Source organism: Chaetodon trifascialis, chromosome 11 (genome assembly GCF_039877785.1).
Source record: "Chaetodon trifascialis isolate fChaTrf1 chromosome 11, fChaTrf1.hap1, whole genome shotgun sequence".
NCBI lineage: Eukaryota > Metazoa > Chordata > Actinopteri > Chaetodontiformes > Chaetodontidae > Chaetodon > Chaetodon trifascialis.
The window spans coordinates 18,703,040-18,721,117 of NC_092066.1; positions in this window are offsets into that span (position 1 = coordinate 18,703,040).

The following is an 18,078-nucleotide window of genomic DNA, read 5'->3' on the forward strand; positions in this document are numbered from 1 at the left end:
GCAGGCAGGGGCATGGCGCACTTGGTATTTTGGTAAACCGAGGTGTACAGAGGTGCGCCAGGATGGGCGTTGCGGCGCAGTAGGGGGGAGGTGTCGGCATCATGAGCCGGCTCATTGGGATTTTCGACCATTTCGGTCTGTGCCGGCAGCGTCAAAGTGCGCTGAAAGCTCGCCACCTCAGACCTGGTCAACTCACTAACGTCACCAACACCTCACAGTCACGTTTCCACAGTGTCTGGCATTTCACTGCAATCAATTATTAGCAACAGCCGCAATTCAATGCAACTATCTGAGTCTGCGCTTACACATACACCGGCAGAGAAGTGGCATCAAGTCTGTCTTTATCTATGGTACGCTATCACTGCTGACATCATTCAAATCTAAGGAAAATGTGAGGTCTCCTCAGCAGACATCCTACCCCACCTATTGATATCTCTGGCTGCTTTATACCATGCTGGTATAATGCAGTTTCTGAAAATACATCACAGAAATAAAGGACGGAATTACCACTATGTACTGCTTTAAAGTAAATACAGTAGGCTAAACAACCACTTCACAGCGAACAAACACATTTATCTCACTGTCAATCACTTAATATTCATGAATGCTGCTTTAGATTTTAACCATGTAGCATACACATGTAAACTGAAAGAAGCATGAAGGCTAACAGTCATACACTCAACTCACTCCAACTCAGTTAGCTTAAAGATGCTAACTCGCGATCATGCTAATGAGTGAAAACGGACATTTTAAAGAGTACAAATATACGCCAGGAGCAACACAACGTTATCAGAAAAGGTAAGTCACATGTACACATTCATTTTACGTCACTATGGACTCAATTTACATCGTCAGTGACTGTCTATGGTCATACCACCGTAAACATGTCAAACGCTAAACGTCAGGCAGGAAGAGGAACTACTTCAACTATCTTCAAAATAAGACGCTCACTTTAAAATAAAGGCATGAATACAAAACATTTCTGACGACGAATTCTCAACACCATTCCTATGATCAGATGTAAACAAAACGGTATCCACAGCAACAAGATCAAAGCACAAGGGAGTGGAGGAGAACCAATCAAGATCGACTACTTTGAGCAAAGATCAAAGGAATCTTTGATGACATCATCATCAAAGACAACAGAAGCTGCCTCAAGACTACAAGAGACCACTGAAGACACTGGTCCGAGAGCACTATTCAGAGAACACCGTTCAGAGAATACTGTTCAGAGAAAACACCGTTCAGAGGAAACACCGTCGAGAGAATACCGTTCAGAGAAAACACCGTTCAGAGGAAACACCGTTCAGAGAATACCGTTCAGAGAAAACACCGTTCAGAGAAAACACCGTTCAGAGAATACCGTTCAGAGAAAACACCGTTCAGAGAATACCGTTCAGAGAAAACACCGTTCAGAGAAAACACTGTTCAGAGGAAACAGTGTTCAGAGGAAACACAACTGCTGGCAACTGCTTCACACATGAAAGACAAAGAATTCTGGTCAATGGAGCTTGAACAACCACTTGATTTCTATCTCAGCTACCTGGAGGAACAGGTGAGGGTCCACCTGAAGGAGGCGACCCTCATCCAAAGTCCTGAAGAAAACAGAGTCCTGATAGACGTTCGGGAGGACTTGCTGGATACCTTCCTCCATGACCTCCCAGGAAATGGAGCAGGCAACTGGAGCCAGGAGAGAGAGCTCATGCAGTGGGAGATCAGCAGCCTGAAAGTCCAGCTTGCCGAGGCCACGGCTCCACGTGGCCACGCTGCACAGCAGAAAATCGAGAAGCTGAGAGGCATCGGAACGGAAAATCAAGAAAATATCGATCGGCTGAGTGGCAACATCAGGGATCTTTCATTCAAACTGAAGAACATGATGGAAGCCAACGCCAGCCTTGAAAATGAGATCAAGGCATTGAAGATGGAGCTCCTTGCTGAAAAGCAGTCCCATGCAGCGACTGAAGGCAAACTTGAGACGAGCACTCGAAGTCTGAAGGCTCAGCTTTCAGACAAAGACATTGGACATCTTGAGGCTGATGATCTCGATCAGCTGACCAAGGCCATCTCAATCAAACTGGAGCACATGAAGGAAGTGAAGGACAGCCTTGAAAACGAGCTTAAGGCAGCGAAGGTGGAGCTCCTTGCCGAAAAGCACACAAAGGAAGCAAACGCCTGCCTTGAAAAGCAGGTCAAGGCCTTGAATGCGGAGCTCCTTGCCAAAAAGCGCACGAGGGAAGCAAACGCCAGCCTTGAAAAGCAGATCAAGGCCTTGAATGCGGAGCTCCTTGCTGAAAAGCATACAAAGGAAGCAAACGCCAGCCTTGAAAAGCAGATCAAGGTCTTGAATGCGGAGCTCCTTGCTGAAAAGCGCACGAGGGAAGCAAACGCCAGCCTTGAAAAGCAGATCAAGGTCTTGAATGCGGAGCTCCTTGCTGAAAAGCGCACAAGGGAAGCAAACGCCAGCCTTGAAAAGCAGATCAAGGTCTTGAATGCGGAGCTCCTTGCTGAAAAGCAGTCCCGTGCAGCAGCTGAAGACAAACTTGAGACGAGCACTCGCAGTCTGAAGGCGCAGCTTACAGACAAAGACGCTGCACAGCTTGAGGCTCTCTTAAGAGTAGAACAGCTGCAGAAAGACCTGATATTTGAGGGTGCTGAAGCTCACAAGCTCCAGAGGAAAGTGAGCAACATGGAGAAAGCTCTACAAAAAGAGACCGAAAAGGCAACAGAGAGCATGGTAAGATGCCAGGCTTCCCATCAAGCACAGCTGGACAAACACAGGATGGAGGCCACAAAGATCAGAGCAGCTCTGGAAAACACAAAGAGTCTGCTGAAGGCTGAACGCCACCGCTTAGAGCAGCAGAATACTTCCTGTCTGGCTCAAGTGGACGCACAGAAACATGAGAATAATAGGCTCATGGCTGCTCTGCAGACTGTGCAACAGGTGTGGAAGAAGGAGAAGGAATTCCTCCTTCAGACCATCACTGGCCTCAAGCAGACGATGCAAGACAAGGAGCAGCAGTGGGAGTTGATGGAGAGCTCCATGAGGTCGCGAGTAGAAAAGCTGGAGAGCCAGGTCACCACGAAGAAGAAGAAGAAGTAGTGGAGAATCTTCAAACAGCAGGCTCCAGAAGCTCAGAAGGACTGAGACAGAAATGTCTTCACTTTCCACAGCTGCACTAAGAATTACTAAACTGAATCGGGCTATAACCAAAGAATACAACAAAAGTAACAAAGATTTGATTAAATGAAATAAAAAGAATAAAAATCAAATCAAAATAAGCAGAAATAATGTTCATTGGTTTGTTTGTGAGTCGGTTGATGAATTTTTAATTGTAAAACATTGGTGTAATGTTCAAAGCTTTGTTTGATTGAGATATGAAGGTGGTTTAAGAGTTTAAGGCCAAGCGGCTTCATTTGTGGTTACAGCAGAGAGACAAGAGCACAAAGCTGGTTGAAGGATTCAACTTCCTTCACACACACTGTCAGTCTCTACAAACACGACACGCTGGCGGCTGTTGTCCGTTCTTGTGTCATCATGATGCGTTCGAGGCCAGATAGTTGTGTGCATGCACACCGCTGGGACAGACAGCTGCTCAGGCTGCGTACGATGGTCACAATAAGACGGGCCACTCCAGTTTCTCAATGGAAATTACTCACTGGAATCATACGTCAATATAGTGATAACTTCCATTTCACCATTCCATTTCCTTGTCTTCCTCTCTCGCTGCGTTTAAGGCAGAGATGTGACTGGAATAAGTGTTCGTTCCTTTCGGAGGATTTTGTGGAAAATCAGCTCGCACGTCAAAGTTACAGAGGGGACAGAAGTGATAACAGATGAAAAGGAAAGACAAATTGTTGATCATTAGAAATCACATCAAAAATCCACGCAGTTAATTGGCACATGCTGGACATGCACATCACATCTTACCTCAGCCGTGTATGCACTAACCAGTTTGATCCAGTGCTGTGCTAAAGAGCTGCTGTGATTGGTAAAAATTTGACTCGGCTGTGTCAACCCCACTCCACGCCTTCTCCCCTCCCTCTTTCTGAGTTGCGCCTGGGTGGGACTGAGATGAGAAGGAGGAGGAGATGCGCCGACGGCGCATTGCACGAAAATACCAAAGTCTGCGCCGCCACGCCCCATCGGCGAAGCGGACCTGACTTTGCACTGTGACAGCAGCGGAGTCGAAAATAGAGCCCCATGTGTTCCCCTCAGTCTTTTCCAGTTTTTCCCTTGAACATGTTGTGTCAAGATTTCCAGTCTGTTCAGGAGTGTTTTCTGTGTGTTTGGACTTAATAATAATAATAATAATAATAATACATTTTATTTGTAATGCCCTTTTCATCACAGATCTCAAAGGGCTACAGAAAAAAACAAAAACAAAACAAAAAAAGAGATATATATGAAAGAAGAAGGTTTAAAACAAAAAACTTCTAAAAGGGATCAAAAGCTTTGCTAAAAAGAAATGTTTTAAGACCTTTTTTAAAACAGTCAGTGTGATCTCAGCCTTCGTAGGTGGATTTTGTGGCAACTGGACAAAGCTAAGCTAGCTCTTTCCCCCTATCTCCAGTCTTTGTGCTAAGCTAACTGCAACCATTTATCACGCAGGAATGAAAGTGGCATCCATCTTTTCATCTAACTCTCAGAAAGTGAAACATACCTATTTCCCAAAATGTCAAAGTATGACTTGAACGAGTATTAACAGCCTGTAAAAAACAACTTAGATTTAGTCATTGTCCAGTGGATTGTCAATCAGTCCATCAGTGTCAGCAGCAGGTTCCAGTCCTATGTTCTGAATTTTGGTGGTGTATTGACCTTTTTGTTTATATGTGGATCACAGATTGTACCTTTAAGCCTTCTGTAAACGCCTGCTATACTTTGACAGTTGTTGCTTATGGACAGATCCCACAGGTCGAAGCAGTCCAGTATTCCCCAAGTGAGCTGTTCATATGTGATGATAATGTGCTGCCTGGTCCTGGCATCCGGCATGATACCGCGGCGATTATCTCCTGTAATCTTTAATAATGTCCCAGGGAGGAAGACAGAGTGCAATAAGCTGCATCTGCTGTTACTGGCTGAACAAGGTTAGAGAGGGGGAGGTAGAGAGAGATATCTACTGCTAGCCTTGAGTTGCCTGTAGGTTTGCTGTGGCGATGAATCCTCTAACCTCAGCACAAGGTTAAAACTCCCTGTACCTCTTTTGGCGATGTTAATTTTGCAGATTAATTGGAGAACAAAATCAATTTCTGTCCAACAGCCCTCACAGTTTAACTGGTAGAAAGCTGTGGCCTCAGGGCCATTAATTGTTCTTAAATTTTACCGTTTATCATAAATAATAAAATAAAATAAATTAGTCAAGGGTTTGATACTCAGAAATTAATTTATTTTGGTTTCTGATAGTTGTTTTTTTTCTAAAGCAGTGGGGTTTGTGAATTGTAGCTTCAAGATCCATTTTTCATTAAAATAAAGTAACTTTGTGACTTTGGTCACAGGAGCAATGTTTGTGCCTAAGTTTATTTAAGAAATGAGGCCTCAGGGTTTGTCACTCCCCACTGGGCTGCAACATTAATGTCAGTGTGTGCATCTGGGTGTATAATTGAAAAATGACTACATATAAATTAAGGGTGCCGAAGCAACAGCATGGCAATGTGATGTAAATGAAAACTGAAGGAAAAGTAGTTGAACATTAAAACACCAACAATAACGTTGTTTGAAAGTGAACCTAAATGACAACTTGTAGCTTAGAGGAGCATCCATCTTTAGAGATGTTTAACGCTGAATTTTACTCTCTTGAGAGAAGCTGCTAATCTCCAGTAACTGAGCTCAGCAAGACTAATCTCATGGTTCCAAATATAGATTGAGCTATTGTCCTGAAGGAAATGGGACCTGAGTCCGAAACTTTAAAGCTGCACTAATTCATATTTTCTTTTTAACGATGAATCAAATTGCTTGATGAAATGTGTCGCTCTTCATGATGAACCAAACTCTGCACTTCCCATTACGCTCTACCTCGCATTTTTCTAAATAATGTTTTGGTCTTACGGCCCATAAATTTTCTGTTTTGGTTCACTCTCTGCACTCTTGGCAGCAGGCCGCTGTTTTCAGCAAAATAAAGCACCAAATGATGGACAAAGTTAGCAGTTATCTTGCAACAAGGGAATCAGAGTTGGTGGAGGCTAAAAACAAAGCTTAAAGGAGAAAGAATATTGAATATTAACATTTGTCCAGATTAAAGCTAATGTTGTTCACCATAATGACTTAATAAGGCAATAAACTGTCAGTTTATGTTTATGTTTATGTTTATTGAGGATCCCCATTAGCCGACGCACAAACGCCAGGCTAGTCTTCCTGGGGTCCTATTTAAAAAGTACGTCAGTGTCATGTGTGCGGCTTGTTGAACTGCTCCCATGTGGTCAAATAAATCCATTAATGCAGGTTTAACAACAGTGCACACAAAGCATTTTACATCTGCAATTTAAATTCCTTCTTGTTGATGAAAACTCCTGGCAGTTTGTTAAATAATCACAAAACTTAATCTAAAGGATTTTTATTTTTACATGAACATAAATTTTCCATTTTTTTCATGACTCTCAGCACAAATTTAAAACCAATGTATTTCATTTGGAAGTATCTTTCCTGCCGGCAGTGCTGTGTTTGAGCCATCCACCCACCCTGTCCACTTCCACATGTGGACTTCTTTACTAGATATTAATTATATGACATTCGTCCTTATTAGTTTGAGAGTTGTGTCCCTGAAAAAATGGCACATTCATGTCCACAAGCATGAATCTATAGATCAATCTATTTCATGGCTATTTCACAAACTGTACGATAGCTGTACGTTATCTGTTTCACCGCAGATAACATAAGGAAATACTAGATGTGGCCCTTGAGAAGGACCTTGGGGGGAGCTTGCAGGCTACTTATTTTATTTTTTTATCATTACTTTTCAGACCTCTACATCAACACACACGTAAATGCGACTCACAGAAAAGGGTACGTTTGTTTTAGCCAAAAAAGGAACAAAAGTAAAATTCCCCACAATATTAACTGTGCCAGTTTTAGTGTGTAAATGTCCCAAAAGTCCACTGGATAACAAGGCAGGCGGTCTGCATTATCAGCCCGTGTGGAAATAAAAATGAGCAAACAATCAAGAGCACGTAATAAACTGACAGTATTGATCATGTTGTTTGCAGAGGGGAGGAGGAGAGGGTGGTGTTTGCAGGTGATGGCGTGCTTTTCAACCATGCTGATGGGCTCAGCTTTTATCTGCCTGTGATAATGGATGACAATTCATGGTGGCCATGGCTGCTCCATGTCCACCGCGAATCCAGGAAGGATATTTATGTTGACAGCGCTCCTTCTCCCACCAAGCCCAGAAGGAGGATCACACAACCTGTCACTCAGATTGATGTCTCCCCTGACGGCACAAGTTAAAAGGAAAGGAGGAGAAGGTAATGAAGAGAGGATAGAGGATGGAGAGGGCTCCCAGGTTTTCAGACATATGAGGATGATGTCTTGCCGCTGCATCATCGGTATTCAATTCATCACATTGACATTCACATACATACACAAACCATGCCGTATGTACTGGGAGTAGTACCCAGAGCACTGTTGTGTAGAGCAAAGCTGCTCTATTTCACAGAGGATTTGTTGAATATGTCTTTGATGTGCAGCCTGTTCATGAGAGGGGGAGAAAAAAGCATGTAGAGAAGAGCTCCGTCATACAATATGGATAAAAAAAGGGAAATAAAAAGATGCAATGTATGTCAAAGGCGTGATCTCATTGCATATTGCTCCAATATTTATTATTTGGGATGTGGCGAGATGGGCAGCAACACAGAGCGGCGTAACCGTTATCCAGTCCCATCACCTTCAGAATGGGATGTTGTTTGCTTTTGCAGGTACCTTATTCAACCACAACCCAGACTGAATTTTATATCTCTGCATGCTTTGATATCAGAACTGATTTGTTTTCCTATCGTGGCCCTGCATTGTGCAACAGGCAATTTTTGTGCATGCAGAGTGCCTCTACATAATGATGAGAGGAAACATAATCTAATTTCTACTTTCATTTACAGGACAGATTGTTCAAATGGAGTAATAACTATCTCCTCGGCCCCTCGCTGCCTCTCCTCGGCTCTGTCTCATCCCTGCCCTCCTTCTCGTGCTCTCTGCCTATTTCGGCCCTATTCATTCCTTGAAGAATGCATTTGAAACCATGCAAATGAGAACAAGTGAACAAATGAATGTTTCATGAATGCTTTTATGATGAGAAAATGCAAATGAGGATGAGTGAATGAATGAATGTTTAATGAACGCTTGTTTAATGAAAAGGACTTATTAACTAGAGCGCTGACTTAGCACTGCGCCACAGCCCAGGCCTACCACGCATGAAGGGATCACATTATATTTTGGCAAGGAGGTGATATAACACATTTAGATGAACAAGCGCTGCTAATCAGTCGGACCTGATTGACAGGACTGAGACATATTGAATTAGCATTTAACTGTCACTTTCCCTCACCCGCCTCTATTTGTTTTGGACAATATTGCACAAAATTACAATCTGATGGAGTAAAATTGGATGGGCCGTGCCAGCCGAGCCACAGTTTTTGGCTTCTGTGCCTGAGCTGGGGATAGAGGCCCACACATGAGGGAGATATATCAATTGCCTCATTAGCTGTTGTTGTATCTCTCCACATCTCACACAGAGAGCTTGAGAAAAATAATGCTTAATTTCACCCTAATGTCCTCTAGAAGATGTTTGAAGTAGAGAGTCTGTGTGTGTGTGTGTGTGTGTGTGTGTGTGTGTGTGTGTGTGTGTGTGTGTGTGTGTGTGTGTGTGTGTGTGTGTGTGCGCGTGTGTGTGTGTGTGTGTTTCTCTCACACTCTGACTTACGCCTGCATGCTTGAGCAAGGTGAATGTGTGTGTACGCCTTCAAATGAGCACAACCTTGTGTTTGTGTTTGACACGGCTTGAAGAAACCTTTAATTGTATGTTGTTTGTTTAAAGCCACTGTGGTGCAGCTTCTGTTTCTTTATGGGATCTTCCCGCTGCCTCCATCGCTCTCCGCAGACAGGCCTCATCACCAAGGAAAACCCGCTTGGAATGGTTGGTTGGTTGAGGGAAGTGACTGGAGTGTCGTTACTTTTTTCTCACTGAAATCTTTATTGGCGAGAAGCTTACAACATCACATAATAATTGGAAAATTAATATTCACATTCATATTTTATCATCTATGCAGTCCTATGAATGAATTCATTTGGAGCTCTGTTCAAACGTTACCATGCTCTCATATAATGACCATTTTCCCTCCAGGTGCTCTGCCTGTAGTTTCAATAACCTTCTTTCTATTAAGAATTAACAATTATGGGTTATTTTTGTCTCGCATCGAGGGTGCCACTCTTCCCCCGCACCTTTCTGTAGCTTTTTCACTTGAGATGAATAATATTTTAACTAAATATTTGTTGCTCCCTATTAATCTTTGTTTTTCTTAGCTACAGACATAAAGTGCCACACAGCTTACAGGGACTTTGTGTTGTACTATTTGTTGTAGTACTCTACATATCATTTCCAAAAACACTCTTATTTTCTTGTGTTTCCAAAGAAAATGTGACTGAGTGATGCACACTGTCTCCAACATATCTGGTAACTGTAACTGTTTACATTTAATCCTGTGTGTAGTAAAGAAAGAAATCAGATTTTTCCACAATTGCCTCCATGTTTGTGGATTGGTGGATGTGTGTTGTGTGTTATGTTCACCATTGCCAGCAACACGTTTCACATTACGCACAGTCATTTGATCCATTGTTTTCATAGAAACATGTGTTAGTACAGCTTTAAGAGACTTTGTTCTATTAGTGAGTGAGTTAGGTGTCTGCTTAATTGACAGGTGTCTCAGCCTATCACAGTAAGCTATTCTGAGTGCCAATGCTCATTTGACGTTAGCTCCAGCAAGCCCCCCCCCCCCCCAACCCAACTTTGGAAGTTATGCATGTGTATGGATTTCTGATACTGCAATACTGCATGTCAGCATTTTCACTGTCCAACAATCACATTGTGTCCTTCAGGTCAGCCAGCAAATGTAAAAAACAAAAAAAAAACTTGTGACAGGGTGGCACAGTTTTATAATCCCAGTTTTATAATTTAAACCTTTCACCTCTAAACGCCACCATATTTCTCCAATAACTGTCATTATCCCTCATATTAGCTTAGCAGACAGAACATGCCAGATAACAAGGGCCACTCTGTCTCCTGTTTGACCTTCCACACCCACACTAACACTCACTGCATATGCCCCCCCCCCATCACCAACCCTCCCCTCTATGTCCACATCTCCTCTCTCTCCCCCGTTGCTACAGTTGCGTTACGAGGAAATGGGGCTTAACAAAAATATTGTCAAACTGCCTGGAAAGCCGAGGGGAGGAAGCTGGGCGAGCATATCCAAATAGCCTCCATTTGAATTGCTAATTTGAGCTCCAAAATAAAAAAAGAAAAAGAAAAAAAGAAAAAAGTGTTGACAGAGCTGAGAGGAGAGTAGGTCCTTAATAAAACAACAGTGTTAACTCTTGGGTGAGCGGCTTCAGAGTGAGATCAAAGCCTTTTAAAACAGGGTGGACTTAAGCTTCTTCAGGGGACCTTCCTCACCCGTCCACACCTCTCTCTCTGTTTCCCACTAATTCTGTCCCTTCAGTCGCTACCCTCCACAATCCCCTTTTCTCACAGCTTGGGCTTTTTGGATGGGAACCACTACTTCCTCAAAGAGCATGCAAATGTGTGAGTGCATGTGCGAGAGAGACGGGGAGGCAGCGAGGAGAGCGAGGAAGAAGGCAAGCTTTGTTAGAGATGTCTAAATTGGGTTGCCTTTGTGCAAACCCGCTGATCTCTTTTGAATGAAAAGGGGAACATGTGCTTTTGTCCCATTAATGGTCTGTCCACACAGGAGCGACCCCCACATCAAAACCCATGGCCACTCGTGTGAAATAGGAGTCAGGTGAAACTACTGACCCAAGAAAGACACCTGAACTATGTTTCAGGTCTCTTTAGACCTACCAGCAAAGCAGAGAAGACCATTCTCTAAGGCCGTGGTACAATAATGTAACATTAACAGTTACAGGTCCATTATTTTGGCACACCTGACTGCAACAACCTCAGCATCCTTCCTCCTCCTCCCCTTCGCCATGTTTAACTGTCTGCACTCTGGAGAGAGCACCTGATTGGTCAGTGCTAAGGAATAGGTCGTGGGCGATGTCACACAAGACAAAAAACAGAAAAAATTCTGACATGCTTAATTCAGTGGGTCGTCGCAGATGCTGCGCAACAGCTCATTAAGCATGTCAAACTGCACGGGTATAGACACCAATTGTTGTTCATAACGTGGCCACGACGCTGGTAATTTGTCAACCACAACAAAATTGCTTCAAAATCCAGCTAGTCTGATCTCGGCATTAGCTAAAATTCATTCGGTGTGAAAGTGTTTTTTAAAGACACCTTTGAAAGGATCTGTATAACTTTTGCTGTTGAGTAATTGGCAATGAAATTACTCTTTAAATGTGCAGTATGTGATGAGTAATTGATTGATGAACAAGCAATGTTCATAACATGATCTGCGCCTTGCTATACCATAGTTACTGTATATAAACCCACGCTTGTGCATATTAAGCAAGATTCATGCATCAGCCTTGTTTTCCACTCAAAATTTACAACCAATTTACAGCTCTTCTCTTAATAAATGTTTTTGATTTTGTCTGATTGACATGACGTTTCATCTCTCACACGTGTTACTAAAACATTTAAAATAAAGCACACTGGAGCACACTTCAGTGGAGTGAATACAAGTGTCAAGGTTTGAAAAGGTGTGGTGTTCCTTGTCAGATATGACAGGCCACAGAAAATTAAAGAGCCCCTCCAGACATGTTTTAACACACATCCAGGTGAAGTAATGATAAGCAGAACACACTTTTGAGTGGAGGAAGACTTTAACATATAAATCTTTAATAGAGAGTAAAGAACTGACACACACATACACACTGGCAACATCTCCTATCAGTAACCAAATATTTCAGGCAAAATGTTAGAAAGATTAAAAGATGTACATTACTGGCATCTACTACAGTCACACATTGACACTCATATATCCCACTTCTCTCCTTATGGGAACCACATATTACAACCAAAATAAATCTGTCTGCTATGGGATCAAACAGAATATTGTGTTCAACCACAACATGACTTGAGACTACACTGATCTCGCCTCAATGAATAAATAAAGCTGCTCACATATCATTCTGTGGGTGTGCCACATTGATTTAATTTTGGATCACAGCCCTGATGAGGACGAGGGTATTATATATTTAAAGAAGTGGTGGAGGAGGAAGTCTTTAAAACTGAGGATGCTGAATCTGAAAAATGGCTTAAGAAGAAATGTGTTTTCTTGATCAATTAAATCATTTTTTGCATTTAAATCCATTTTGTCAACACACATTATGTATAGAAATGATTATCTCTGTGTATCCTGTGTAGATTAGTTTCTACAGTACAGTATATATTTGTATATAAACACAAAGTCATATTTGAACTGTGCTTATTTATTCAAAACTAGGTCATAAATTAAAGTAAATGACATCTAGACAGAACAATATTCAAATATATGCTTAGGAGTTCTTATACTTAGTAGGAATTAATGTGGTTTTATGTCTTTAAAAAGACAAACACATTGTTCACTTATGAATGCAAAACGGAGAACATAAGGAATATTACTTTTGAACCACAGACATGGTTCAAATCACTCAGGCAGAACAAAAATGTACAAGTATGTGAAGTAAACATACCTCACACACATCAGGTACTCTCTCAGTACTGCAGCTGATGTTTTCCAAACTCTGTCCAGAGACTACTGCACACTGGAGCATGGCTCATGCAGGCTACATGAAGTGCAATGTAGGTCAGGTGTGCGAGCTGCAGTGCCGGTTCACAGCGCTGACCCAGTAACGAGACCTGTCAGCCCACCTGACCTGGCACACGAGGTTAGGTGAGTCCCTCTGACTGTGTCATAGAGGGACTACGAGGCAGGAACATCCAGCTGTCTGATCAGCTGCACCATCGGCAGATGAAGGCATCCAGGATGTCAGTGTGTGGACAGCTGGTTGTCAGTGGATGGTCTAGAAGACAAGGTGGTCATTTAATCATCCACAAGATGTCTGCTTTTTGAGGGGCTGTGGGTGTTGTGATGTTATAAGCTCAAAAAGCCTACTTAATAGATAAATCAGACTATTTGATCACTGTTTAGTATTATAATATTACAACTCAGTGAAAATAAATCTTCATGAGGAAAAATAAGATATGCCAATACAGAAATCACTGCTAGGATGGTTCTGGACCACCTTTGAGACAAATTCCTGACCTTGGAACAAACCACGAGGAAAGCTTTGATGTTGTTACTCTGAATACATTAACCAATCAATTGCTGCAAGAAAATCACATGATTTCTGCAAAGGCAAGTGACTGCTTACAATAATGTTTGCTTTGGTGCAGAGCAGTGTTGGTATAAAGTCACTCAATATGGACTAAACCTAATGACAACAAACACAAAGCTCACCTGTCAAAAGACAGATCGTCAGTCTTCAGCCGTGCCAGCAGCTCTGGCAGGTTGTACTCAGGCGAAGCAGTGCTTTGAATCAGCTGACTAACATGAGCACAATACTGATTGATAGCTGATATTTATCATCGTCGCCGTGTTAGTTTAGCTTTTTAGCATGCTAGCTTTTGCTACCTTAGTACTGTTCATTCTCTGGGCACCATCAGTAATCAGTCAATCCAACAGTTGTTCAGACATTACACTAAAAACGTCAATGTCACTCGAGGAAAAGCTCTTCAAAGTCATTAGGCTTCATCATCTGGACAACATGAGTATCTGCACACAGTTTCATGGGAATCCATCCCATAGTTCATGTGGACCAAGCTGGTGGACCGACCAACGGACTGACAATGGCGTCTGTGGAGCAAAAAGACACATTTGTCTATTTGTTTTTCTTCTCATTTCCATCTCATGTTGTTTTGATCTTGGAAAGGCGATGCTCGATTTCTTTTTTCTTGTTCAGTTTATGTCGAGGTTTGAACCTCTGTGGGGGCAGTTAATAGCCACAGTGCGTATCTCTGCTCGTCTTAACTTGGCAGTTTTTCTTATTGCAAACGAAGCTGCTGCTGCTGCTCATTTTGCTGCTTCTTTACTTCCTGACACACAGAGTTTTTTTAATCAGGAAATTGTTAAGAAAAGTTAAGTGAAAAACTGTATGTTTTGAGTTACTGTTGTGTTCGAACCAAACTTAAAGGAATAGTCTGACATTTTGTGCGATGCACTTGATCGCTCTCGTGCCGAGAAGTCAACAAGATTGACACCGCTCTCATGGCAGCATGGCAAATATGGCAACCTGTGGCAGCTTATAAAAAGAAATACATCAAGATGCGATAAGACCTGAGTACATAGAACACAATGCTATTGCTCCAAAAATTAAGAATGGAACAAACTGAATTCTTTCAAGGATGTTTTGTATGTCTCACAAACCTGATGTGACTTAAAAAAAGTTTCATTGTTTTAGCAATAAGTGCATTTTCATCTTTACGTTTAAACTGTAAAAAAAAAAAACATACAAGGTCAAAAGATGACATGATCGCAAAAACCTTTTCCCTTTTCATTAAAAATACAGTGTGTCATGTGACATTAACTGCGAACACGGTCCACAAAAACACACTGCAAACTTGAACGGCAATCAAACCCAGTGTCTTGAAAAAGGTCAAACGCTCCGAACGTCACAACATCACCGTGAAAAGGTAAAACATGTGTGGGTTCACGTGTCCTTTTCACCACACCTGCTTTTTCTCCTGTGAAAAATTGAATTAGCAGGTGGTACATTAAGCAGCTTATGTTTAGTTTATGATCATCGCCCTCCCCCCTCTTTCTACCTCTGTTTCTCGCTCCCACTTTTCTGACGGATGTCGAGTCTCTCTTCGAGCTGCTCCACCTTACTCCTGTACCTGCCTGCGAGGCTCCACCACGGCTCTGTGTGTTTGTCGACTTAAAGCCGGAGCAGGGCTCTAATCTGCCATTAAGACAGGGGGAGAGAGAGGCTTACTGGTGTTTCTCTTACAAATCCACTTCCAGAAAACCCCGGCAGAGATGCTGCACTGCATCCCAACGGATTAGTGATGGGGCTACCACCGACAGGAAGGGTGTCGAGGAGAGGAGAGGAGAGGAGAGGAGAGGAGAGGAGAGGAGAGGAGAGGAGAGGAGGAAAAAAGGTCAAAAAGAATGATGTAATGAAGGAAGGATGTGGATAAAAAGAAAGGAATGATACAGGCTACAAGTGTGCGTGTGGTTGATCATCGCCTTTGTGTGTGCTTACGTGGGAATACGAGAGAGGGAGACGTGAAAAGGAAAATGGCACAGGAAGGCAGGGGTGTAAGAGCAAGAAAACGAGGACAAAAGGGAGAACAGAGAGAGGTGGTGGTGCTGTGTGGGGGCGCTGGTTGTAGAGTGAGGGGTTGTGGGCTGAAACATTTAATATCTGGTATCCACACAGCGTTTACTTAATGTTGTGTGCAAATATCAGTTACTGACAAATCCCCGCTCTGCGTCTTAACCCCTTTCAACCTGTTCAAATACACAACAGATTTACTCCTGCCTTCCTCCTTCATCCTCCTTTCTTCGCTCAGCCTTTTGCTTTAATGATAGCCAGACTGCGCGGCCCTCCCAGTGTCACTGTGATGCAGCCCAGGCATGACTAACACCTTTCTGAAGGCTGTCCATCTGTGGTGGGAACACCGGAGAACCAGAGCAGGGGTCTGAAATGGAGCAGTCCTGACAGGCAGATGGCTCAGCTCCTCCGTGCCAAGACTGTGCCCAGTTCCCTCCACCCCCGCAACTCACCCCCTCTTGGCTCAGCCCATCTGTGGACTGGCCTTGAGGGGAATGACTGTGACCCACCTGGGCTGACTGGGGGTCCCCGCTACAGTGTGCATTTTGTTCTGAGTCAGAGGTCCGTCAGAGCCTAAAACACACACTTAGCACAGGAGAAACCACCCACGCTCATCGCAGGAGCTGCCCCTCTAAAGGTAAGTGAAGGGTTTCTTTTTTTTTTCTTATTCTCCATCAAACACTCTTGGTTTTCCGTGGGCAGTTGCCATGGCTACAGTAAAGTAAGCGACCACCTGTGGGCTCGCTTGAGATGTACAAGAGAAAAAGGCAAAAAGAGACAAATCAACAGACTGCAAACTGATTGACCGAGAGTACCCTGGAATAAATCCAACATTTCAGAGCCTCTGATGTTTCAGGAGATTCACGCAGGCAGATAAAAACATCTTGATTCAGCAGACGGGAAAGTCTCTGAATCAGTCAGATAGAGACACAGAGCTCACAGTGGTGGTGGGCCGCAGATTTCAGCCCGGGTCAAAGCAGCCCAAACCCCCAAAGCAACTCACTCCACAGACTCCTCTGCTGCTGGATATCAATCTTCAGAGCTGCTGTCTAGGCAAAGAGCAGATTTGATTTCTCCACTGAACAGAAGTCAACCCTTGACCTGCCTCCCCTCAAAGCCCTGCTAGCCCAAAGTAGTTGCTATGGTTACTGTAAAGCTGGTTGTAGCAGTGGTTGCAGCCCTGCAGGATGCAGAGCCAGTGAACATTATAGCAATAGATATAAATTTGTACGAGCCCCTCACAAAGTGTAATTGAATGTAGTCAGGAAACCCGCCCCTGTCAATAAATTACCTATTTATTTCTGGCCTTGAACAAGGTGAATGTGTAATATGTGAGAGCCAGAGTCTGAGCAAGAGAGGATCCTGTTTAAAAACACAGCCATGTCTGAGCACTCTCCACTTGTGTATGCGTGTATGCATGTGTGTGTGTGTGTGTGTTTGCATGTACTGTATGTGTACATACATGTGTCCAAGCATGTGAGTATGTGTTGACTTGGTGCCAGTGGGTTTCCTCGTGCCAGCACCACAGTCTGGTGAGGCAGAGCGGCATGTCGGCTGCACAGCTGCGCGCGGGCAGCTCCCATTGGTTGAGGTTAACGAGGTAGAGAGCACATCTGCATCGGAGCAGGACACGGATGAGGTAGGCCACAGCAGAAGCTGTCATGCTCTCTCCCCCTGCATGTGTTTGTCTTTGTGTGAGAAGTGCATGACTATGGATTTATTTTACGTCAGGAAGGGTGTCAGTGTGTCACCGGAAGGAAAATATCATTTATTCTACAACAGGATTATTTGCATTAGCCTCTAAAAGCATTTCCTGCATGTGTGTACATACCTGTATGCATACAGCATGCACTGTGCAAGGAGCCACGGCAATGTATAGCTAGGCCTGCTTCATACTGAAATACAGTTATTTAAATGCAGGCAACCAAGATCTTTTTCCAGACCTTCTATTCTATTCTATTCTATTCTATTCTATTCTATTCTATTCTATTCTATTCTATTCTATTCTATTCTATTCCCATGTGAGCTCATCCATAGCACTTTTAGGACTTCTCATCCCTGTTGGCATGTCCAGTAAGTTAAGCATGACATTTCATTCCTGAACTTGGACATAGTAGTTGGACAAAGCAGCCCCAACTCAAGGTCCACATGCCAGCTTTTTTCCATAGCTTTGATCTTTATTGCACGGTTTGCACCAGCGGAGCGCAGTAGCTGTTGTGTTATTCTATCCATTTAGCCTGGTAATCTCGACATCTTTTAATCTGCAACACGACAAATCAATGATGCGTGTTCATGGAAAGGTGGCCAAAAATAACAAAACTTCTCAAGTCACCTCTGATTGTGATTCTGGAAAAACAACTGTTATTTTCACATCTTTAATCTGAATCATCTTTAAGCTGAATGGTCACATGGACACAGGGACACATAGAACAGAGACATTGTTAATGCTATTAGTAACACCTGTGCTTTTCCTACTATTGCACACAATGTTGGCAGATTGGGAAGAATATTAGAACCTCGTGAAATTCTCATTTGGGAGTAATCCAGCTTTATTCTAAGATGGAATTCCACTGCTGACCTTGTAGTCACATTCTTTGAAT